The sequence below is a fragment of the Pleurodeles waltl genome, chromosome 6 (genome assembly GCF_031143425.1).
Source record: "Pleurodeles waltl isolate 20211129_DDA chromosome 6, aPleWal1.hap1.20221129, whole genome shotgun sequence".
In the NCBI taxonomy this organism is placed as follows: Eukaryota; Metazoa; Chordata; class Amphibia; order Caudata; family Salamandridae; genus Pleurodeles; species Pleurodeles waltl.
Genome location: NC_090445.1, coordinates 1,155,576,146 through 1,155,602,525, shown reverse-complemented (window position 1 = coordinate 1,155,602,525; position 26,380 = coordinate 1,155,576,146). Strand labels below are relative to the sequence as shown.

At 46.5% G+C, this 26,380-nt stretch overlaps 1 protein-coding gene across 1 annotated transcript in view; it reads right to left on the bottom strand.

The window, feature by feature from the left end:
* LRRC20 (leucine rich repeat containing 20) overlaps positions 1-17,897 on the bottom strand; it is a 1,502,316-nt gene extending 1,484,419 nt beyond the window's left edge. Inside the window, exon 1 of the mRNA XM_069240374.1 lies at positions 17,782-17,897. The gene's annotated coding sequence lies outside the window, so the exon portion shown is untranslated. The remainder of the gene's footprint in view (positions 1-17,781) is intronic.
* Positions 17,898-26,380: the final 8,483 nt, after the last annotated feature.

The following is a 26,380-nucleotide window of genomic DNA, read 5'->3' as shown; positions in this document are numbered from 1 at the left end:
GGTTTGTGTCTGGGGCCTGGCCTAGGCAAGGGAGGATCTGGTAAACAACAGAGACTTTTTTTGAGTGTGCCTACTTCAAAGGCAGAAAGGGGTATAAGTAGTGGACCCAAAATACCAGAATTTAGATTCTTCAAGATTGCTTCTGGAATCAGGAGGAACCTGTGCCAAGGAGAAGAGATGAAGAGCTGGAGGAGCAGTAATGCCCCTTTGCCTGTGACTGTGCTTTGCTGGGTGGCCTGCAGTTGCTGCTTCTGCCTGAAAGAAGACAAAGACTGGACTTTGTGGTATATTCCTGCTTGTGAAGAATCTCGAAGGGATTGGACTGAGCTTGCCTCCTGTTTTCAAGCCTCAAGGCCATCAAAGACTTCCTCTGCCAACACCTAGATTCTCTGTTGAGATTCCTACCCTGCCAAGTGGTGACCTATCCAGTCCCTGGGCCCTTGAAAGGTGAAGTTGGCAGAACAAGGGTTGAAATCCACACACAGAACGCATGCGGGGAAATTTTCGACACACCATCACCAACCCGGCTGATAAACTACGCGCCACCGGCTTCGCGGCTGAAATCGACGGTCCACATGTATCACAGCTGGGACATCGATGCATCATGGCTGGAGAAACGACGGGCAACACCCGCTGTGGCTGCTGATAATGTCGCAAACCCCACGTAGCGTGGTTTTTTAACACTGTGCAACCAGATTTCTCACCAAGCTACCAAAGGGATGAGTAGGGGTTAACCAGGTGTGTTTCTTCTTTGCCCTGACTAGAGTGAGGGTCCTTGCTTGGCAGGGGGCAACCTTACTCCCAGCCAAAGACCCAATGTCGAACATTGGTGATCAGCGTTGAGGATTGGACTTGTATTTGTACTTGACATACAGTGATTAAGTGTACACTAATGTTTTCAGTGCACACCATTAAGTGACCACATACTCATTGTTTTTGCTTTTGCTCTTTTTGGACTTTTTCCTGCTTCCATATGTTTGATGATCTTTTGTTGATTCTTGAACTTCTCATTGGGAACTCTTTTTTCTGCCTTGGAACTTTGCACTTTTGATTTGCCGTCATGTCTCAATCTGAAGATGCACCAGCTGGAGCTGTTTTTGAGTTAGGGAACCTGGAAAGTTACACAGTTGCTCAATTTAAACAGTTCTGTAAGGATCTTGTCTTTCGCATTAAGAGCCCCGCCAGGAAGGAGGAGCTGCAAAAGGCACTGAGGGCCTAGGTTACAGCCAAGGAGGCTGGGGGCACACAGAGGATGAGGATGGGGAAGTGCAGAGTATACATAATGGTGTAGTAGATGTACCTGTTAAGCCAGGGGGAGGGTATCCAGGACAGGAAGCAGGGTGTCATCCAAGGGTCTGACTCCTGAAGAGTTACAGGACAGACAGTCAGGGAGGGCTCACCAGTTGCAGTTAGAGAAGTTTAGGATGCAAAGGGAGATGGAAGAGAGGAGACTGGCCATTGAGAAGAAGAAGATACTGCTGGCTCATGAACTTAGTTTGAGGGAATTAGATCAGAGTATCCAGTCTAGTTGAGATGGTAGCAGCAGTACCTCAGTGCAGCCTGACAGGAGGGTACACATCCCAAAGCACTTACTGTAGGGTTACAAGAGGGAGGATGACATATATCTATTGTTTAAGGAGTATTAATATGCTCCCGATATAAATCTGGTCCCTGAAGCATATTGGGGGAGGGGGTGGGTCTGTGAAAGCACGTTGAGGTAGAGGAGAGGGACACTCTGACATCCTTAGGGGATCCTCAGGGGCTCACTTACTCTATCATGAAGGACGCCCTACTCATAAGGTATGGTCTCACCCCTGAGCAGTATAAGGACAAGTTTAGGTCATACAAAAAAGAAGGAATCCCAAACAGGGTTGGTTGTGTAGAGTCTTTTTGCAGGTCAGTGGATGGTTGGGTGAAGAGCAGTAAGGTAACAACCTTTGAGTGGCTGTACAATTTGATTGCTTGGGAGCATCTGTATAGTGTTTGTTTTCCAGAGCTGCGCCATCACGTGATTGACAGCAAGCTGACTGACCCCTGGAAGCTTGGGCAGGAAGCAGACCGCAGGGAGAGCACCAAGGTCCAGAAGATGTATGGGGGAGACCACACCAAGGGTGGGCAGGGTCTCTCTCTCAGATGAAAGGGTGGGGTAAGGGTAAACAGGTGGAGTTCTCTAAGGGCCCTAACCTAGTTCCCAGGGTAAGGTTTCCCAGCCCCCAGTTGAGAAGCCTTGGTTTTCTAAAGGGAAACCTGCAGAGGGGGGTTCTCACTGATGCTATACATGTGACCAGGTGGGTCATGTGAGGATGGACCCAAAATGTCCCAAGTGGACAGCGGCACCCATTGGTGCTCAGTGACAGGGTTTGGCCAGTGTAGTGCTTGGGGAGGAGTTGGTTCCAGGTAGATGGGAGCCACCTGAGATGACCCTTTTCTCACTAGGGGACAATGAGATGGTCCATCGAACCCTTGTGCCTGAGAACATTAAGAGGTACAGGCAGTGGGTGATCATCAATGGACAGAGGGTGGAGGCTCTGAGGGACACAGAAGTCAGTGTGACTACTATGAGAAGTCACCTGGTGTCTGAAGAGCAGATAGATCCCCATGCACTTCACCAAGTAGTTGCATTAGACAACTTGGAGCGCCTGTGCAGCGTGATGCAGGTTCCCTTTAAATGGAAAGGGGTCTCAGGTGCCTTAAGAGTAGCTTTGAGTCTAAACATGCCTGTAGATTGTCTGCTTGGCAATGACCTGGAGGATTCTCCTTGGAAGGAGGTGGAACACAGGTCTCACTTGGAGATGTTGGGTATGGCTGGGTGGGTGTGTGTCTATCCAGTCAATGGCAGCCTGTCAGGGTGATCAGGAGACCCTGGAGCCTGAAAGAGTGGCTCAGGTGTCTGCCAGAAGGAGGAAGGGCAAAGTGTGCGGGAAACCCGCTCTGGAAGTTCTCACGGTCCAGGAGGAGGATAAACCCAAGGGGGAAGCCTTGGAGCCTACAGGGGAACAAGTGGCTAAACTGGGGGGAAGGTCCCTGAGCTGACTCAGTGGTAGAAGGCGGGGGTTCCACCAGGGAAGCATTCTGAGAGGCACAGAAGACATGCCCTACTCTGGAAGGTTTGCCGCAGCAGGCTGCAGACCAGGTGTCTGGCAAGGAGTCTGATTCATACCTGATCTATTTGGAGTATGGCCTCCTGTATAGTGAGCCTAAGGTTGCTGAGCCTGGGTCAGCCCATGTGTTGGCGGTACCCCAGTGCTTCAGAGCCTTCCTACTGTGTCTGGCTCATGATGTGCCTTTAGTTGGTCCTTTGGGGCAGGACAAGACCTTTGAGCGGTTTGTCACCCACTTTTGCTGGCCCCAGATGCGCAGGCACTCAAATGCACACTGTAGATCTTGCCAAACTTATCAGGCAAGTGGCAAGAGTTGGGGGAAATGTAAGACTTCCCTGCAATCTTTTCCTGTGGTCAGCACCCCTTTTGAAAGGGTTGGTATTGACATTGTGGGGCCTCTGGATTCCAAGAAAGCTATGGGCAACAGGTTCATCCTGGTCTTGGTGGACTATGCCACCCAGTACCCAGAAGCCATTCCTCTAAGGTCAATCACCTCCCCTTTGGTGGGACGTGCTTTGATGAGGTTCTTACCTGCATGGGGTTCCCCAAGTATCTGATAGGGGTACCAACTTCATATCAACTTATATGAAGTCTCTGTGGAAGGAGTGTGTGGTGACATATAAGTACACCACTCCTTACCACCCCAAAAGTAACAGTCTGGTTGAAAGATTCAACTGGACCTTGAAGGGCATGATAATGGGCCTGTCAAAGCCCTTGAGGCGTAAGTGGGACGTCCTCTTGCCATGCCTTCTGTTCGCCTACAGAGGGGTGCCTCAAAAGGGTCTTGGATTTAGCCCTTTTGGGTTACTGTATGGCCACCCTGTCAAGGGACCTTTGAGTCTGGGTAGAGAAGGCTTAGAGAAAGCCTCCAGTAAGCCCCCCCAGATGTATTCAGTTACATGCTCGCTGTTAGGAAGCAGACAGCTCGCTTAAGGAAGCTCGCCCAAGAGAACCTGGAAGCAAGCCAGGAAGATATGAAGCGCTAATATGACCAGAATGTCACTTTGGTTGAGTTCCAGCCTGGCCAAAATGTTTGGGTGATGGCTCCAGTGGAGCCTAGGGCTCTCCAAAATAAGTGGACTGGGTCATTTGAGGTAGTGGGGCGCAAGAGCGATGTCACCTATCTGGTGAGCAAGCAGACTCCCATGAACCCTTTGAGGGTCCTACATGTCAACCACCTCAACCCTTATTTTGTGAGGACAGTGGTTACAATGCTCTTGGCAACAGATGATGGGGTGGAGGAAGAGAGTGAGCCTCTTCTTGACCTCCTGTCTGCCAAAGAGAAAGATGGCTTATTGGCGGGTGTGAACCTCTCCCCCTCCCTGAACCCTGAGCAACAGAGGAACTGTTGCCAAATGTTGGGACAGTTTGCCACGCTATTTTCTTCGATCCCAGGGACCACTCATTGGTGTACACATGATGTGGACAGTCCTACTATTAGACATAAGGTTAACAGAGTGACTGACAAGGTTAGGGCCAACATATGGTATGAGGTATCCAAAATGTTAGACCTTGGGGTAATTGAGTACTCCATTAGCCCTTGGGCCAGCCATGTGGTCTTGGTCCCAAAAGCTGCTGCTCCTGGTGCCACTCTGTTTGAGGCTGGCCTGGTTTGTAGTGGGTACCTAAGGTACTTACACCTTGTACCAGGTCCAGTTATCCCTTATTAGTGAAGTGTAGGCAGTGTCTAGCATCTTAGGCTATCTAGGGGTAGCTGTAGCAGAGCAGCCAAGGCTGAACTAGGAGACATGCAAAGCTCTTGTAATCCCACTATAGTCACACAGTACTTATACACAATAAAAGACAATAGTCAGTGTTACCAAAATTAAAGGTACTTTATTTTAGTGACACAAGGCCAAAAATACCTTAGCGGCAATACTCCTTCTGGAGGTAAGTATTATACACAATATATACACTAGTAACCAAAAATCAGGTAAGTAAACAGTGCAACAGTCCTAGGGGCAACACAAACCATATACTAAAAAAGTGGAATGCGAATGTTGAATTCCCCCCTAGGCAAGTGTAGTGTGTAGAGGGGTGCTGGAACTGTAAGAAAACACCAAAGGTAAGTGTGGTTTTACATGCTTTATCAGTGAAATACTGCTAAAATCGGTTTTCACTGTTGCAAGGCCTATCTCTCTCATAGGTTAACAAGGGAGCTGCCTTTAAATATATTTAAAGTTCAGAATCTCTTTGAGAGCAGATAGAAATCTGCAGTTTGGGGTCTCTGAACTCACAATTTAAAAACACATCTCTTAGTGAAGTTGGTATTAAAATTGTTAGTTTGAAAATGCCACTTTAGAAAGTAGGCATTTTCTTGCTTTAAAAATTCTGTGACTCTGCCTGTTTGGGGATTCCCTGTCTGGGTCAGTTTAACAGTTGGGCTGTTTGTGAATCCCCTCTAGACAGTGAGACAAAGGGTGTTAGGGTGTATCCTGCATATCCTGATGAGCCATCTATACTAGAGTGGAGTGAGGAGTGGTCACTTACACCTGAGTGGGCTGTGTCTGCCCTCTCACAATGCAGTCTCCAACCCCCTGGTGTGTATCTGGGGCCTGGCATGGGCAAGGGAGGATATGGTAAGCAACAGAGACTTTCCTTTGATGTTTGCCTACTTCAAAGGTAGAAAGGGGTATAAGTAGTAGATCTAAAACCCCTGACTTTAGATTTCTTCAGGATTGCTTCTGGAATCAGGAAAAACCTCTGCCAAGGAGAAGAGCTGAAGAGCTGGAGAAGGAGTACTGCCCCTTTGCCTGTGACTGTGCTTTGCTGGATTGGCCTGCAGTTGCTGCTTCTGCCTGAAAGAGGACAAAGACTGGACTTTGTGGTATATTCCTGCTTGTGAAGAATCCCCAAGGGATTGGGCTGAACTTGCCTCCTGTTTTGAAGTCTCAAGGCCATCAAAGACTTCCTCTGCCAACACCTGGACTCTCTGCTGAGGCTCCTGCCCTGCCAAGTGGTGTCCTATCCAGTCCCTGGGCCCTTGAAAGGTTAAATTGGCAGAACAAGAGCTGAAATCCATGCACAGAAAGCCATGCGGGGACATTTTTGACACAACATCTGCAAAGTGGCTGGTAAATGACGCGCCACCGGCTTTGCAGCTGAAATGAATACTCCATCTGTATCGCAGATGGGCAATCAACGCATCGCGGCTGGAGAAACGATGCACAACAACTGCTTGCTGCTGCTGATAACGACACAAACCCCACACAGCGTGGTTTTCTAACACTGTGCGACTGGATTTCTCACGCATCGTCCCTGGGCGTCAAAGTGATCCCGACCCTGTGCGGATCTGAGGTGCCCCATCCGGAAATCGATTCATCGCTCGCTTGTGAGGGAGAAAAACGACGCCTCGCCAACCTGACCGGAGAAGAAATGGCGCACGGCCTCACTTGTGAGTAAGGAATCAACGCGTTGCTGACTTTTCCAACGCACGCTCGCCTGTGCGGCTTTAATTTTTACACAGACCAGGTACTTGTGCCAGGCTACCAAGGGGATGAGTGACGTTAACCAGGTGTGTTTCTCCGTTGCCCTGACTAGAGTGAGGGTCCTTGCTTGGACAGGGGTAACCTGACTGCCAATCAAAGACCCCATTTCTAAAACAGTCTAACCACCCAATGATTTATTGCTTTGGTTTCCCCCATTCACTTCCTCCTGCGGATGATCCATAGGATTGTGGGGAAGGGTGTGGTAGTAATGCTAGAGGCTCCGTATAGCACACATCAATCCTGATTTCTACTGCTTTCTCATCTATCAGACTACAGCAGACACTTTTCATGTGCCCATCTCCTCTCCACATTCACCCATGAGTTCCTGACAGCTGACTTGGTTAAAGCTGGCAGCAATGACTGTGAACAGGTACTGCTGTTGAAACTGGATGTGTTCTTGGAACCTACTGGATCCCTACAAAAGTCCAGAAGACCTTCCACTGTTGGGGCATTCCCCAAGTACTGAGGCCCTTCTGTCCCAGGCTTTCCTCTTACTCCGCTAACTAATTCTCTTAGTTTCATGCAATACATTGTACATTATTGATTTTGTAAATGGTGGATTTCATTCCAGCTTGGCTTTCTTCCCTTCAGGGGTTGAAGTGGCTATTATTTGGCCTCCATATCATGGTTTTCCTGTGCCTCCTTGATTGGAGGCATTTCTGATCACATGTGGTGTGGGGTTATCATATTAAACACTTACATGTGTTCTACTTCTTGGCTTCCTCATATTTTCTTCTACACCCATCTTGAGCTTAATAAATCCTCATGTGCAAGGAATGTTATGAGGAAGAGGAATTACTACTGATAATCAGTCAATCGATCAATCAGTAATTTGTTAAGTGCGCTACTCACCCGGTAGCATCTCAAGGCGCTGGGGGAGGGAAGGGGGCTGCTACTGCTCAAAGAGCCGGGTCTTGAGACGCTTCCTGAAGGTCAGGAGGTCCTGGGTCAGATGTAGGTTGACGGGGAGGGAGTTCTAGGTTTTGGCGGCAAGGTGGGAGAAGGATCTGCCGCCGACTGTGGTACGGTGGACTCGGGGGACGGTGGCGAGGGCAAGGTTGGCGGAGCTGAGCTGGCGTATCGGGATGTGGAAATTGAGATGCTCGTTGAGGTTGGCAGGTCCGGCGCCGGGGAGAGCCTTGTGAGCATGGATCAGGAGTTTGAAGATGATCCTTTTGTTGACAGGGAGCCAGTGGAGGTCTCTGAGGTGGGCTGAGATGTGTTCGTGGCGAGGGAGGTTAAGGATGAGTTGTGCGGAGGCGTTCTGGATGCGCTCAAGTTTTCTCTGGAGCTTGGCCTTTGTTCCCGCGTAGAGTGCATTGCCCAAGTCCAGTCTGCTGCTGACGAGGGCTTGGGTGACCGTTCTTCTGGCTTCAATGGGGATCCATCTGAAGGTCTTACAAAGCATGCGGAGGGGGTTAAAACATGAGGATGAGATGGCGTTGACTTGCTTGGTCATAGTGAGCGATGAGTCCAGTATGAAGCTGAGGTTGCGTGTGTGGGTGGTGGGCGTTGGGGCGGATCCCAGAGTGGCAGGCCACCAGGAGTCGTCCCATGCTGATTTGTTGGAGCCAAAGATGATGATCTCGGTCTTCTCCGAGTTCAGTATGAGGCAGCTTGCCTCCATCCAGTTGGTGATGGCGTGAAGTCCAGTGTTGAGGTTGGTCTTGGCGGTTGCGGGGTCCTTCGTGAGAGATAGGATCAGTTGAGTGTCGTCCGCGTAGGAGACGAAGTTGAGGCCGTTGGATCGGACGATGTTGGCGAGCGGTGCTATGTAGACATTGAAGAAGGTGGAGCTGAGAGAGGAAACCTGGGGGACTCCGCAGATGGTCTTGGTGGTTTTTGACAGAAATGGGGGAGGCGGACTCTTTGGGTTCTGTCAGAGAGGAAGGATGTGAGCCAATTCAGTGCTCTGTGGTAGATTCCAGCATCATGGAGGCGTGTGCGAAGTGTGTGGTGACAGACAGTGTCGAAGGCTGCAGAAAGGTCAAGGAGGATGAGGGCAACGGTTTCACCTTTGTCGAGCCTGCCCCTGATGTCGTCGGTAGCAGTGATAAGAGCGGTCTCGGTGCTCTGGTTCTTGCAGAAGCCGGACTGGGAGCTGTTGAGTAGGCTGTTGCCCTCCATGAAGCGAGATAGTTGGCTGTTGACTATCTTCTCGATGACCTTCACAGGGAAGTGGAGTAGGTAGATGGGCCGGTAGTTTTTGAGGCCTTCGGGGTCGACTTTGGGCTTTTTGAGCAGGGCGTTGACTTCGGCGCATTTCCAGCTCTCCGGGAAGATGGCGGTCTCAAAAGGAGCTGTTGATGATGGTCCGGAGCTGGGGAGCGATGATTTGGCTGGCTTTATTGAAGACGTGGTGAGGGCAGGGGTCGGCGGGTGAACCGGAGTGGATGGTGCTCCTGGTCTTGGTGGTTTCCTCGTCGTTGGTGTGGGTCCAGGCACTCAGGATGTTGGTGTGGATGGGTGCGTTGGGGTCGGCGTTGGCAGTGGTGGTGGTGGGGGACGGCGGTGCGAAGCTGCCATGGATGTCTGTGATTTTGCGGTGAAAAAAGGTGGTGAGGGAGTCGCAGAGGTCTTGCGAGTGTGGGGGTTGGCAGAGCAGGACTTGGGGTCAGTGAGTTCCTTGAGGATGCTGAGGAGCTCCTTGCTGTTGTGTGCGTTGTTGTCAATTTGTTCTTTGTAGAAAGATCTTTTGGTGGTCTGGATGAGCTTGTGATGTTTGCGGATGGCAGCTTTGAGGGCGGCGTGGTTGCTTTCTGTTTGTTCTTGGCGCCAGATCTTCTCAGCTTTCCGGCATTCCCGCTTGGAGGCCTGAAGTTCGGCGGTGAACCAAGGAGCTTTCTTGCTGGTGCGTGTGGTGGTGGTTTTCCTAAGTGGAGCGAGGGTGTTGGCGCAGTCGTCGAGCCATTGCTTGAGGTTGTGGGCGGCAGTGTTGGGGTCGCTGGTGGTGGGTGGCAGGGCGTGGGCAAGGGTGGAGATCAGTTGGTCCTTGGAGATCTTGTTCCACTTGCGGTGAGGGGTCAGATGCTGTTGGTGGGGGGCAGTGGGTTTCTGGAAGGAGAAATGGACACAGCGGTGTTTGGTCTAGTGGAGTTCATGGTGTGGGTGATGTGGCTGCTGATGGAGAAGATGGTGTCGAGTGTACGGCCGGCTGAGTGGGTGGGCATTGTAACGAGTTGTAATAGTTGATAACATCGATTACAATGATTTCTACTCCTTACTGTTGATGTTCTGACACCTTCACTCACTCCCTGGTGGTCTGGGTGTTAGTTGTATTAGACTGGGCTATTGATATTTCTGGAAGTGCTCACAGTAAGCAAGTTCTGTTATACAGTAAACCACTAAGTGATGGAACATGGGTAAAAAAAAATTTGACCCGGCTGGATTCTTGTCTTCCAGGGTAGGGCTCATCATATGTTTGGACTGTAACAAAAAAAGAGTAGGACTCAATGTATTGGAGATTGGTGGTATAGGCATTCTTGGTGTCATTTTGAAGCGCTCAGAGGGATGGACGAATACACCTGTTCAATAGTTTTCCTATCTGAGCAATTTTAAAACAATGTAAAATGAGGAAGTGAAAAGAGGTATACCACCATCCCTAGAGTGTGGCACGTCCTTTGATAAGAGTGCAGTACAAAAACATCTAGATAAACTACAAGATTGGGCACCCTGACCTATGTACTATTCTCAGCGATGGAGGATCGCAAAGTCTTAACAGCTGGGATTATAGATCCAGTTTCATATTTAACATCATATGGGATCTCAAACAACAGATATGTCAGGGAAATGTCAAGAAGGAGGTTTCGTATAAGCCCTTTGAAGGCGCACTGGGAAAATCAAATGTTCCTGAGATACATCATGGGAAAAAACAATGTAATGGAAAGTGCAGATATTGTCATTAGTGCTTATTCACCACCAAAAGTAGTCAATGTTGTTTAGAGTTCTGCAGTTGTAAAAATTCAAATAAGTTAGACCTAAACAGCATATCAGATAACGTCACAGAAAGCAATGCCCCACAAATTTTGACATTAACTACACTGAAACTACCGTGAAATGATCAACCAATCAAAGTACAAATACTAGACTAACACCAACAATCACTAAGATAAGCAAATGGCTATCAAATGCTAAGGAGCAGAATTCCGATGTGTCCAAACCGAATTCTTGTGGTGATCTATTTGGTTTGTTGGTAAGTCATGGAATACAGCAACGTCATGAAGTGCTGCATTCCATGCGCGTCAGTTACCCTTGGGCCCGTGCTATATGGAGATACATCCCTGTTATCAATAAACAATCTTGTCAACTACACTTCATGTGAAAAAAGTCGCTAAAATATTTTGGTGACGAGCGGAGAACAGAACGAGTATATCGCCACAGGGGCCGAGGGAGACAGGGAACGACGTGGAAGAAGGTGAAAGGCAGTGTACTGAGCGTTATATTTGTGTTGCATGGAAGGTGAGAGGCGCTGCTTCATAAAAACATAATAGGGTCACGCATTGACTCTAGACTTTATTTAATTTATTTTCTGTTGTTATTTTTGCCCTACAATCTCCAACTTGGCAACCAGCAATTTGCACGCTTATTAAGAAACAGCAACCATGCAGATCAGCATTTAGTGATTTGCATGCTCTCTTAAATCAATTGATTTATATACTATCTTAAAAACATTGTGGATGCAAGTCATTCCTCATTCAGCGATTTGCACACGTCATAAAAACACAGCACCTGTCCTGATCAGCATCCTGTGATTTGCATGCCCTCTTCGAAACACTGCTGGTGCAAATCGTTCGTCATTCAACATCCCACAATTTGCACGCTCATTGAGATTTAGAAGTAAAAAATTGCCAGTGACAGTGACAATGACTTGCATGCGAGAGTTCTTTTTAGGTAAAAAGTTGTATTAAAAAAAGGGGAGAAATGCGGTGATGTAGTGTTTGGATTGTTGGTATGTCATGGAAAGCAGCAATGTCATGAGGAGCTGTATTCTGTGTGTGTCAGTTACCCCTGGGCCCCTGCTGTACAGACTTCCTCCTTTGTTATCAATAAAACACTTTGTCAACTACAATTCGTGTGAAGGAAGTCACTACACTCCTCCCATGAAATACAGGGGTCTGTAGAAGAGATCACCTGAAAACGTGTGAACACTGAAGGTTTACTAATAAATATTCACGTATTCTGAATGTTGAATCTGCATTAAAAATGAATTAATATTGAAAATAATGCACGACTTGGAAGATGTGCCTACTTGAGTGACAACCAGTAATCAAGTTGTGTCTCTATTAACTTCTTATTAATGTGATATGATGTGCTCATGTTTAGTGAAATGTTGTAGTATGTTATATTAAGGATTACTTATTATGTATTTGCTTTATAAATTGTAGGCCTTAAGTTATTGAGGTCTTGTGCCTAGTTGCACAGCCTCATGTTAAGTTGAACTGTTTAAATAATTCACATAAAATGGCTGTTTAGAGAAATGGACACTTGCATTGTTTCACTGCGTTGAACAAATGTTAGTAGAAGGTTTTCTTTCCCATGAGAACTGCTTGCTAGAACATGCTGTATTAGCCATTGATACATTGTAGAGTTTAGTGAGTGTGAAAGTTATGTTCCCAGGAGCTAACAATGGATGCACTGGCTGAAGGACAGAGAGATACAAAATTGTTACCTGGCGAGTCCAACGATGGGAACAGGGGCCAATCATCGACATGTGAAAGACAGTTTAGTTATATTTTAGATTTGAACTTCTACTTTCATTGGACGAAATGTAAACGCACAATTCCTTGACCACTGGCAATGTGGGAAGAGTTCTAGAGAATTTTAACTTAGCCCGACTGCACAGAGAGAAGAGAGCTAATTTTTCTTAATCCATTCCGATCATTCTCACTTCCGTGCTCATTGCTCTTTGATTTACTTAGGGAATTCTATCTTTAACTGTATTGGTTAGATTTCAATGCTGAATGCTGATCCTTGGACTTTGGTTTTGTAAATGGTTCTGATAGTTAAGAGTCCCCTGTTCTTTGTTTTGCATGACACCCAAACATGCTATTCTAATCAGAAGGTCAGCTAGCAGACCCACAGAAGATGTTTGCAAATTATTAACAACAGTTGATGTTGTTTCTTTGCAGAATCTAAATGTATGCTATTTCTATTGCGCAGTTATTCTTGCTGTACTGTAACTCTAGAATGTGTAGTAATCCATGCATTGATTAAATTGAGATTCTTTAGAAGATTTGGTCAACCAGTGTTGTTTCTGTATGTTTATCATCTGATTTTGAGACTAAGTTACGTGATATTAGCATTGTTAATATAGGGAAATAAACATTTTAACTTGTACATAAACGATTGGTTATTCATGGCCAAAGGGGTCATGGTGTGAGGAATTTCTGACTCCAAAGATTATTGATACTATTGATTGCTATTGTTATTGATTGGTACTGGAAAAGAGTCTTATGCTGGGATTTCCACTAAGCGCAGTCAAAAGGTCCATCGAGCCTCTAACGGGTCCCCTTATAAATTAAAGATAAGAAAAAAATAAGGTCAGATGTGCTAACAAAGGCCCCGCTTTGAGGAGATTCTCCAGCACTCAGGGGCCTCTCTGCATGAAGTGGAGCTCTGAAAAAATATACCCAGTTCCAGCCCTTCCCAGAGGTGTGACCTTTAGCGCAGGCACACATTACAACGATGGGCTGAACTGTAATAGCAGTGGGGTCAAATTCAAACTTTGTAAGACGCACATTTTCAAATATATTACCTGGTAGCGCAGTGTCAGTATGCTCGACACTGGTACCACCCTTATGCCCACCTCCCTTATGGTAAACCCGAACAGACTTGTCTGCTCCAACACCGCTGCAGGCCATGCTGCCGGCTGGCCTTCCCCTTGACCGGAAGGATATCCAGCCCTATCCACCACTAGTTGGGCCTGCAGGGAGCTCACTAGGGTACTGGGTGGCGGGATGCTTTATTCCCCTGCACTCCCTTTGGTAGACAATTCTTAGCTTCCCATAAAATGTGAGAAGCTGGTTAAGTGCAGATTGACAATGCACATAGTGCATACATTAGGGGATCTCTTTCTGGATGGGCATGTGTTTATCTGTATGATAGACAAACAATTCCCCGACGCCACATACATGGTTGATTTCGTACTATGACTTCAAAACCCACTGCATGCCCAGATCCCCACTTTTGTGTTGGAACCCGACAAATTCACACCGCTGACGTTTGTAATTACGGACGGTGATGTGCACAGGCTAATTTTTTTAATATATAATACTTGCATATACCTCCTGCCATTGCGAGACTCAAAGCTCAAGTATACAGGGGAAACAGAGCTGGAATATCCATTAACTGATAATGTATGGTATGCATGTTGTGCGCAGATGCGACTTGTGTCCTTCAACCACCGCCATAAACTCCTCCATTATAAGTTCCTGCTCAGGGCATACATCATACCAGTGAACAAAGTGCAAACAGACCCTGCACGATCATCTGGTTTCCCAAAATGCCAGCCACCCACAGCAGACTTTGCCCATATGGCATGGACCTTCGGTAGGGTTGCCCCCTTTTGGAGGGAGATATTCGTTCAACTTGCCCTGATGATAAACACTACACGTGAGCCCACTCCATTATCGGCCTTGCTGGGTTATGTATTGGGCATATCCAAAACAGTGTGCTGATTTGTCACCATAGCGTTACTACTGGCCAAGCGAGAGGTAGCTATACCCTGGGGAAGTCGCCACCCACACAAGATAAAGGACTGGATCCAAAGCCTCATGTACTGCAACACCATGAGTGAGCTACATGCATCTTGACAACCACTCACCTCTAGGCCACGAGACATATGACAAACCTTGCAAGCTTACCTTCTGACATTAGGCTCCTAAGACTCAGCCACCTGATTCATGCATATGGAAATGCACGGCGGATCATTCACGCCCCACACCCCCCACACACAGGCGACTGTATCTGAATACGGATCTCCCTTTGTATTGTAATCCAGGTTTGCTAGTTTTATTGCACATGAACATTGGTACTGTGGGTGGCACCGTCCTTGCGATGTTTGGGGATTACAATGAGTAGATATGTTGTGCAACCTGTATCATTATATAGTGACGAAGCGCAATTATATGTGTCTGCATCTCATAAAATATGATAACGTTTTTAAAAAATGTGCAGGTCCCAATGGCAATTAGTGAGAATTGAGGTTTCTGTGGTTGTTTTATTTCAATCTATAACCAATAAAATGTACTCTAAAACTGTAAGCATACTTTCTTAGCCTTTCAAATGTTCCATTCCCCTGCACATTAAATGAAAAGACACACCCTTCCGCCAAAAGCTACTTTAAGACTTCAAGAACACCAAGTTAATCTAAGGTATGCTGTAACCGTCTTCTCTTCTCTGGAAGCCCTTTGATAATAACGTTAAAGGCTTTTTAATCCTTTATATTCCTTCTGCAGATGGGTTATTTCGAAACAGATCTCTAAAATGCAAATTTCCAAAATGGAGTGCACACGCAAATATGTACTTAATAAAGGACACAAATTTAATTCTGGGACTCGAATAGAAACACACACAGAATAATTTGTTGACGTTCAGTGCAGTTGTCTAAAGTTTCCTGAGTTCACATTTTATATGACATGGGTAGTGTTCAGAAATATTGATGCACCTGCCTTCAGAAAATGTTTAGTTTTTTTTTTATACATCTATTTTATTGTTTTCAATACATGTAATCAGTTACAGATGAAAATATCAAAAACTGGATCAGAGCATTCCATTCTCCAAAAGTCAACAGCGCAGTTAGTTGCTGATTCATTGTACAAACTTTCCAAGGGGTAGCAAGCGATACACTCACAGAGCAAAATAGTTACAAGGTACAGTACAATGACATGTATCATGGCTGCCTGCATGATTTGTGTGGATCTATTCTATTGCACAACTCACCCCTCAGCTCGTTACTACAGCCCATTACAAGCATGTAATCCAGTACGGCTTGTCCATTATAATGCTGTACACATACGGGAGTTCAATCAACTGGATATAAACAATCTTTTGTTGGCATTCAGGGAAGCTCAACATCAGCACATTACCATATACAAAGGCCCCTTCCAACTGCCCAGTGCCTTCCCCCCCAACTCTGCATGAGAACTCCAAACAGCCACCCTGCAGGCGTGGTTACCATATTTCCTTAATTCACAGCGGGCGCTCATCATTCTTAATTTCTAGTCTAGTGACAAGCGTTTCCCAAGTATCATGTCCCGTGTGCGCCTGTCCCTTATATCGCAATGCCCGTAACACCGGGACTCCGTCCCTGCCCAGTGCAATGTCATGACACGCCACCCTTGGAGCTCCGGCGCCCTGGGCGCCTTTCAGTTCATGGCAATCAACCTTTTATACATGATAAATGCCAAATCGGCAGAAAATGTTTAGTTTGATATAAAAAAAAAAAATAGTGTCATGCAGGCTTGTTTAATGAGTAATGGCTATGTGATTAGATTTATTTTTAATGTCAGCTTATATCCCTACCAAATTTACTGTCAGTCAGCCACAGAGGGGGACTCAGCAACAGGCAAACCCTCGTCTATTTTTAGTCAGCAGTGCTAGAGCAGACAGTGATTTTAGACAGAACCTGTTGTGACACGTTAAAAGGTGCTTCTTTCTGGTGATTTACCGTATCACACAGTCATAAGCCTTGTCTGACGCTGTCGTTTGTATTGATTTTTGAAGGATGGTGCCTCATTTTTGGCAGATTAAGATAGTCTGATTTATAGTGCATTTATTTTACTGCATCAGAACAGGCTTCACTTGGGATTTTATACCTCTGCGCTCCCATTTGAAGAGCGTCATAAACTAAATTTGAATGGGGCAGAGGACTTATAAGGGCATCTTAAGAATGTACGACAGATGCCAATGGCTTCGCAAGGCTATTGAGGCTAAAGAAGCTGCCACATGTCAGGTTCTGTCTGACATGTGGCATACCCTGCCCCCGCTCTACCGGCCTTATCTAGAACATCTTAGTTGACTAAAACAAAAGACTCGGAATACTATCAGAATAGTTGGCAAGTGTGCATAAAGTTCGTATGGAACAGCAGACCTACCAAGGTAAATTTAACTGTGCCTTCACACTCTTTTATGCGGTGAGACATCATTTCATTGCACGAAATAAACAGTTCTTCGCAGGCTTTACTCGTATATGACAGTTTTTTTTCTCCTAAAACTGGGTCCTGGTCATGATACAGTATTTTTTTAATACAAGTCGTGTCATCCAAACACCACATGCTCGCTTTCAGAAATAATATTCCCTGCCCAAACAGAATAACCGTGATGGCACATTTCACTGCCTTTGTACCTGCAACGTCACAACGAACAGTTGCAGTTAAAAACATACACTTCTCAGAACATGACAAAGCATCTCACTGGGATACCAAGATGTCTGTGTAGCGAGTGGGGTGCTCAAGTTAAAACACTTACATTGTTGACTTAGATTTTCAACCTTTTTTGAGTTGGCATTAATTAGCCTGTAAATTATAGCACAAAAGTCTTTCTGATGTATATCGAAAATAATTAAAATATTATCCACTATTTCGTTTCCAAAGTAAATCTAGTAAAAACGTACGATGGCACAGTTGTAGAGCGCCCCTCGTTGGAATGGTGCCACTTACTTCATCACCATTTTTTCCTTTAAAAAAAAAAACAACAAAGGCGTGGGGGGTGGAATGTTGCAAAAATTACCCCATAAAGTTTACATACAGCTCCTTACATTTCAATTACTCCCGCATTTCATCGTCAAAACTTCCCCCATTTCCCTAGTGGAAGCCTCACATCTATGTATTGGTCATTATTATTATTATTATTATTTTAATTTCCCACCACAAAACTCGATGATGTGTGCGATGTTGCTTACTCACTCCTTGCCATGCACGTGCCATTGCCTGCAGCTTTCTGCTTTGTCGATACATGAGATATTGCAGCAGCTGAAGGCCGCCGTGCTCAATATACAAACTTGGCAGCACCTGTCACTGTCCCTAATTCTCGTAGGATGCAGCCAGCATGGTGCTTGATTTGCCATTATTCCCTTTCCTTATGTCCTCAAATAAAACACGATTATACGAGAGGTTATAAATAGCGCACTGCAACACGCGCCGTGCCAGCCATGTGGCTCCATATAAGCAGTAGCTGCAAGATCCGTTCCTTACCCGGGTCCCAGCACAGGTCTGTGTCTCTCTTGTCACTTCCTCGATACAGCCGAAAAGTGCAGCAACAGCTGCTTGTTTGCCGGCCCACCTCTCTCCACCAATCCGGGCCCAGCACCACTAAGTGCGGCCCTTTAACGAGGACAATGAACAGCAAGGCTTGCAGGGGCGTGCCCCGGTTTCGCTTTAAGACACCAGCCAGAGAAAGGAGAGGATGGGCCCCGTGTGAATCACAAAAGCTGCTGCCTTTTTTGTGAAGCTCGGAAGGGCACATTGCATTCTGGGTGTTATAGTTTTAATTCTATAATCTATATTAAATATTCGTTTGCTCAGAGAAGCAAAATTCTGTTAGCTGGAGACCGGAACAAAGATGAACCACACCGGAGCTGCTTAATGCTCATTCACATTTTTTAAAGGTCGGCAAAGGACGCCGAACATTTTGAGCTAAAAAGAATCCTGCGTTAAAGTGTTATTTTCATTTATTTTTGTGCTTAATGCAACTAGTGTGTCTTGGAGTGCTACTAGTTTGCACCTGGGGCACGTAGCTACAGTTCTCAACTTGTGCTTGTGGGGGGTACCAGCACACTTGTTTGAGGACTGCTTAGACAGAAAAGTCCTCTGTATGATAACGGATGATAACGCGTCCAGCCCTTATAAATTTCCTGTACCTGGACACGTTGGAGGTCGGTGAATCTTTTAACCGAGTCGGGCTCTCCTCATCCTAAAATAGTCGGGTCATTCTGATCAATAATCAATAACTATTGCAATCGGTAATCAATACTCAATTAATAGCTCAATATAGCACATCAAAATCAATAACAGTTGGTATTTCGGCGCACCATGACTTTTCAGTCATGAATAACCACACCAGTTTATTAAAAGTTAGTGAATTTATTTCCCTATATTAACAAAGCTAACACGATGTATATAAGTCTCAAAACCAAATGATATATGTAGATGAACATTACTGGCTGTCCATAACGGCGGAAGAAACGCAATCTACGCAAAATCTGGATAATGATACACTCAGTTATGGCAATGCAAATCACTAATATGACTAACTGTAATTGACTAATTTCATACATTGGTCAGCATGACAAGATTTCAAATTAGCATGATGCATCGAATGAATACCTCGACTAACCTCTAATTAGCATTGGCATGTGGGACTTCATGCAAAACGAACTTAGTCAACACAAATTTGGAAAACTTCTAGCTTGGGCCCTATCAAAATAGCAGTTGGTACCTAAAAGGAAAAACACAATGCATAATACATTTATCCTTTCATATTTACCAAATACAATCAGCATTCAAGAAAAGTCTTCGTCCTTCAGGTACCGGTTCGATCAGCATGGGGCAAGTTTCAAAGGGGCAAAGTTAAGGGCAAGCTTCCTTGCAGCGGCAAGGAGAATGGGGCAAAGTTACTGCATGGGCAAGACGGGGCAAATCGAAGTTAAAGTCTCTAGGGTGAGAATTCTTAAAGTCTCTTTCTCTCAGATAGAGAAAAGGGCATCAGGGTGTCGTCCAAAATGGAGTCTGGCATCTGGCTTCAAACTGGCATCGAGGAAAATGGCTGACTTCTCTTTGTCCAGTGGGTTTAGGTAAGAAACATTCCAAATTCTGCAGGGTCTTCCATTGGAGGGTTCATAGGTTTGCTTCAAATTGTCCAATGAAAATTGTCTTTTACTAGCGCTCATTTATGCATACATTGGCCTTGGAGCCTTGGAACACAAGTTGTAACATGGGTTGCCAATTATTTTACTCTCTGTACCTTCATTGTCCGCACCTGCAGACTGACCTTGTATCAAAGGGGATGAAACCGGCCTAGTACGAAACCTTGGAGATAAGTGTATTAGTCAGCTCTACTGGAAAAATACAACTTCAAGCAAGAATATATGTTTCATTTGTTCAAGGAAAAGCCACGCAGTTAGAATTTGAGACCAGGCAACTAGGCCAAAGCCTCTACTAAATTTAAGCTAAGCAAAACAGTTTCAAACAAGAAATCATGGCATACATTTGCAATTATGACGGATTACTACATTTTCAATACTTCATGATTAATAAAGCTTGTTTACAATGATGGCGAACTACCCCGAGGGCACAATTTCCCTCGTACATTATTTTCTTTACTAAAATCACACTACATTATACGTTTTGATTACACGATATGTATGAATATATGTCGGACCTTCTTCTTCTGCGTCATCACGGACAAGCACCTCTGCCCTGGGTGCACAACTGTACTGATGTCTGGATCCCTAATGCTAATTTTTGTTGTCATATGTGAGTACGAATCACGCGTGTGCTCCATTACAGAGGCCTGTTTCACAGTCTGCGGTCTTGTTGCGCTGGGAGAGACACCCAAAGGGCTACGTTCACAGCAGTGGAAGATTACTGCCTTCACCAGGAGTAAAGCAGTACTAGTGCGGAGGTGGCAGCATATTGTGTAATGATCTGTAGGAGGGAACAAGTCAATTCTAACATGTGTCAATGGAGTGATGCCTACACACTCACTCATTATGGGCGAGCGCAAAGCGCTCTGTCCATTCTGTAATCTCTCTTTGTACTTCAAACCATGCCCATGTCACGTCAGTCACTTACATTTGTTCGTGGGCTTGCCTTTTAAAAACCGATTGCTTTAATTTGTGAAAGGCATACAAACGTCATGTCTTTTCTGGTGTTTAGCCCACCTACACAGCACCAATAAACTACTAAAAACATACAAGGCTCGATGTTTTCAGCCTGGGGTCTGGACTACTTTATCTGTTTATTTTCCACGCAGCTCAATCACGCTGCATTTTACAAAGTGCGATCGCGCTGCATTTTTTTTCTTTACAATGCTAATAGCTCTAACTCGACCAAATGCGAGACACGTTGCATTGAAAATGCTTGTTTTAACGTTCTGCAGTTGCGGGCTTAACTCACCCTTGTCCTTCATCGGTTTGTTGTGAAGTGCTGGGAACATAGCTGCCAAGTTTCCTAGGTCCATGTGTGATGTCCTGCTCCAGTCCAGGTTTTTTTCTTTGAATTCTGGGGCTTGTAGTCCTGTTTTATAATGATATGTAAAGGGAAGATATGTACCTGCCTCCATGGAAAAAATGGATAAAACCACCCAAGGAATATAGGGCCAGATGTAGCAAAATAACATTTCGCGACTTGCAAATTGCGAGTACTAGCAACTCGCAATTTGCAACTCGCAAAATGTTATGCAGAAAGGTGTCTCAGACACCTTCTGCGAGTCGGTATGGGGTCGCAAAGACCCACCTCATTAATATTAATGAGGTGGGTCGCAAATTGCGGCCCCATACCGAGTCTAGGCACTCACAAACATGGAGGCCTGCTGTCGTCAGCAGACCTCCATGTTCGTGACTGCTTTCAATAAAGCAGTTTTTTTTTTTTAAGTGTAGCCCGTTTTCCTTAAAGGAAAACGAGCTGCACTTAAAAAAAAAACCCAAACCTTTAGTTTCTTTTTTTTTTCAGGCCAGGTAGTCCACTACCTACCCTGAAAAAATATTTGTGGGTCCATTCACAAAGTGGAAGGGGTCCCGTGGGGACCCCTTCCAATTTGCGAGTGGGTTACCATCCACTTGAAGTGGATGGTAACTGCGACACCATTTGCGACCGCATCTGCGGTCGCAAATGGTATTGCATACCACTCAGAATCGCAAATAGGAAGGGAACACCCCTTCCTATTTGCGATTCTGAAATGCATATCGCGAGTCGGTCCCGACTCGCAATATGCATTTCTGCATAGCAAAGAGGCATTTGCGCCTTGCAAACGGCGATTTTCGCCGTTTGCGAGGTGCAAATCCTTTGCTACATCTGGCCCAAAATGTACAGGACAAGCAAATTGCCCTTCGTTAACAGAAAGATATAAGGGTCACGAAGGGGCTTCCGCATCTGTAAGTGGACATTTTGACAGTGTATAATTTGGTGCCTGCCCAGTAAAGCATCTCCATTTGTCCTTGCCTGTTCCTCATATGTGGTTATTCTAAGGACTGTCCCATCATTACCGCCGGGGAAGTATGAGCATGCTTTAGACCTAAAAGCCAAAGCGACTCACTGGTTAAGGAAAAACGCAGGGTGTGGGGAATACTTGTACAACAAGACTGTTTTAGTGACAAGGGTTAAGTAATTGGGAAACAAGTCAGACAGCTCTCATTCAGATTGTGTGTTGGTAAATTTTACATCTCCAAAAGCAGTGTTTGCATGGCTAACCACTTTAACTCACATGCAAGATTTTTACAATAGGTATACAACCTTTACCATTAGGCTTTTTCTAAACGCCCTTAGGCCCCACAAACAGGCCCCTAAGCCGGGCATATGGTGGGCCGGGAGGATCATTGACAGCCATCACTATTCCCACTCAAAATCACTTTAAGCCCCTTACAGACCTGGAGAACATTGACAACTTGAGATACAGGCACCCTCGATTCTTGAGGGGCAGGAGATTCAATGGTGTGAATTAGATATACAAAGGAAAAGAAATGGTAACATCATGGCAGTTAAGGTTGATGGTACGGGGTTTGAAGACTTTTGGGGGTACTATCTTGGAATACAGCTGGCGTGCGGGCAAAGTTGAATAACCCTGATTGGCTTACTTATGTTGGTGAACATGATTTGATTCTTTTAAAGGAAACCTGGATGATAAATCCCTTACATATCGCTGGATTTCATATGTATTGTAGCTCATCAACCCCGTCAGTTAGGGACCATGCAAGAGGGGGGCTGCCTGTCTTATGTTCTGTAAAATTTCCATCTGCACAAGTAACAGAGATTTGTAAATCTCCATGGTCCCACATCTTTTGGTTGTCAGCAAGAGATTTAGGGACTTGGCCTTAGTAAATTACCATTACAATATTTTTGATTATAGAATGACTGACTTAGATATGGCTCTCTCAAAAATATTTTTGCAAACAAATAAGAAAATCCAACTTTTATGGGTGGGGGATTTTAATATAAACCTTTGTGAATTTATCCACAGCCAAGTGTGCAGTTTAACTGCCCAAAATGGGGACCAAATTACACATTTTGTGCATACCGATTATGGGGATCCATAATCCCCATCCTGATAAAATACGGTTTGCTTTTTGGTTCGAATTCTTTCTTTAAACCCTGCTCAGCCCCTCCGACTTTTCATGGCCATGGTGAGCCTGTAGGAAAGTACCCTCTTTTTGCCATGGTTACAACCATTTTCTGCCTGATGTCAGTGTGCTTGACTGTGTTCACTGGGATCCTACTAACCAGGACCCTAGTGATTATGCTCTATCTCCTCTAAATTTGGTTGTTGCATACTGGTAACCCAGTATTTCACCCACAATTGGCATACTGCCCCCCCCTTATAAGTCCCTAGTATATAGTACTTAGGTACCCAGGGCATTGAGGTTCCAGGGAATCCCTATGGGCTGCTGCATATATTTTGCTACCCATAGGGAGCCCATGCAAAGGTTTCTGCAGGACTGCCATTGCAGCCTGCGTGAAAAGGTGCATGACCCCTTTCACTGCCATTTACACTCCACCAGGTTACTTATAAGTCATCTCTACAGCAGGCCCTCCAGCCCTGAGGCCAGGGTGCAAAGTATCTGTGTGTGAGGGCACCCCTGCACTAGCAGAGGTGCCCCCTCGACCTCCAGGACCAATTTCCTGGACTTCGTGAGTGCAGGGACGTCATTTTATGTGTGCACTGGACATAGGTCACTACCTATGTCCAGCTACATAATGGTAACTCTGAACATAGGCATGTTTGGTATCAAACATGTTGGAATCATACCCCAAAGCTTTTCCAAGCATTGGTTGTATGATCCCTTGCACTCTGGGGGCTCCTTAGAGGACCCCCAAAATTGCCATTAAAGCCTTCTGAGGTTTTCCAAGCGGGCCCAGCCACTGCCACCTCACAGACAGGTTTATGCCCTCCTGTTGCTTAAGAAGCTCGAGCCCAAGAAGGCAGAACAAAGGATTTCCTTTGGGAGAGGGGTGTCACATCCTCTCCCTTCGGAAATAGGTGTTAAAGGCTTGGGAGGGGTAGCCTCCTTAAGCCACTAGAAATGCTTTGAAGGGCTTTGTCATCTTGGATCCAAAGTTGGCAGGAAACTCTGGGAGCATCTAGGTGGCCAGTGCCAGCAGGTGATGTCAGAGCCCTCCCCTGATAGGTGCTTACCTGTTAGGTGACCAATCCTCCTTTCAGGGCTATTTAGGGTCTCTCCTTTAGGTGGTTCTTCAAATTAGAATTGCAAGACTCCAGCAGGAATCCTCTGCATCCTCCACTTCAAGTTCTCACCGAAGAAACTGCATCTGGACCCTCCAGGATCTCTACAAACTGCAACAAAGAAGCAAGACGCCTTCTGCAACATTGAATCTTCAGCTCCTGCCAGCAACTGCAACTGTTGGTTGTGCATCCTCTGAAGACAGCCCGTCTTCAGCCTGCACCAGAAGAGTGAAGGAATCTCCCTTGGGGTGAAGGAGTCACTCCCCTCCTTCAGCAGGCACCTACTGCAACGATGACCGGCTGCGTGGATCCCCTCTCCTGCTGGGCTGCATGGATCCTGCATCATGAGCGGTAGACTGAAATGGTCCTGATGGTCCTGATGTCCTACTGTTCAACTTTGGTAGAGGTAAGAGTTTGCCTCCCCACGCAAAACAGTACCCCCATGCACCGCATGTTTTGCAGTTGCCAAGGCTTGTTGTCATCCTTCCAAGAAGTTCTTCATGCACTGTGCAGCTCCGTCCCCCAGCACTCTATCCTATGACGCAAATCTTCCTGAGTGGTTCTCTGGAGGCGTGGGAGCCTTTGTCGTAGTGCTGCGTGGGTCTCCTTTTGCACCTTCTTTGTCCCCGTGCTTTGGGACTCCTGTGTGCGCTTCCTAGTCTTCTTTGGGCTCTCTGAGTTGCTGAAAGCCCCCTCTGGCTCTCCCTCCTGGTTGGAGTCCCCCTGGTCCTTCCTGGAAGGGGTGTCCGTCGGAATCTGACTCCCTGATGACCCGCATACTGGCGGTGGCCTATCCAGAGCTGGATGGGTGCTTGAGGGCATCACAGCAGCCACAGGGGGGGGTAAGTAAAGTGGGCATTACTATAATAATTGGTAGGTGGCATGGGTTCTGGGTGGTGGGTGTGAGTTAGTGTGTGACCCTTAATCCCAGGACAGACATTGCAGCGTGATCCAGCTCAGGGGTAATGGGTGTATGGCAAATGCAGGTAACTTAGCTCGTTTGCATTCCATATCAGTCAGGGCTTTGTGGGTCCCAGGAGGTGTGCAGTTGGCGGTGTTTGGCCCTCATCTTGCTGTGGCATCTAGCCAATTCAATGCCAGGTCAATGTATAGTGCTCAATCCTGATCCCTGTGTGTGACGGTGCTGTGTATGCCAACTATGGTGTTGGTGCTGTAATTGACCCAATGCACCCTTTCTCTCCCTCCCCCCTTTCTCCTTCTTTCATCCTGTCGAAGTGTGCATTAGCATCATCTGGCGGAGGAGCAGGGGCACCGGCGACAGAAGGAGCTGCATCCCACAAGACCCAGGAGGCAGAGTCCACTGACGCCAAGGGAACCAGTGGGATGGAGGGCAAGGGGAGCACTCCGGCGGAGACAGGAGGTGACAACACTGACTCAGATACCTCCTCTGATGGAAGCTCCCTGGTGGTGGCAGACACCTCTGTGACCACTCCAGTTGCAGGTACAGCCGCCACCCCCATACCAGCACCGCCCTCCCAGTAGCCCCTCAGCGAGTTACCCGTGCCAGCTCACCCAGGAGGGTGGGCATCTCCTTCGCCCCAGGCACCTCAGGCCCTGCCCCAGTAAGCCCTGCTGTTCTGAGTGAGAAGGCTATTGACCTCCCGAGATCCATCTCTGTAGGGCAGTCAACCATTGTGAATGCCATCCAGGGGCTGGCATCCCAGATGCAGCAATGCAATGCATTCCTGGAGGGCATCCACAGTGGATTGGCGACCCAACAGAGATCGATTCAGGCTCTGGCCTCCTCTCTGATGGCTGCCATCTGTTCCTACCGTCCCCCCCTCCAACTACCACTTCCCAGTCCCAGTCTCCTCAACCCCAACCCATCCCATGCACACATACAGACGACCATGCACATAAAACATCACACAAGAGTGGCACAGTCAAACACAGGCACCACACTTCAGTCCACAAGCACTCACAAAAAGAACAGACAGTTACACACACATCCACAGCCACAACCACTGCCTCCATGGTCTCCCCCTCATCCTCCACCTCCCTCCCAGTCACGTCCCCACTCACACCTGCATGCACTGCTTCATCAGCCACCACCAGCATCACCACACCAAGCAGCACACACACCTCACTAGCAGACACCTCTTCAACATCCATCCACGCCTCCCCTGTGTCCTCTCCCACCCTGTCTGTCTGTCTCCCCTCCTAAAGGACACAAACGCAGGCACTCAGACACCCAACAGACATCCACCTTACATCAGCACACTGCCAATGCACCTGAACCCAAGTCCAGCAGACATATTCCTCCGACAAAAACTCCCTCAACCTCCACTTCTATCTCTTCTCCCACATCCTGCCCGACACCCTTAAGAAGCTTTTCCTTGCACGTCTTGACCTCCCCCTGTCCTGTCTGTAAGAGTA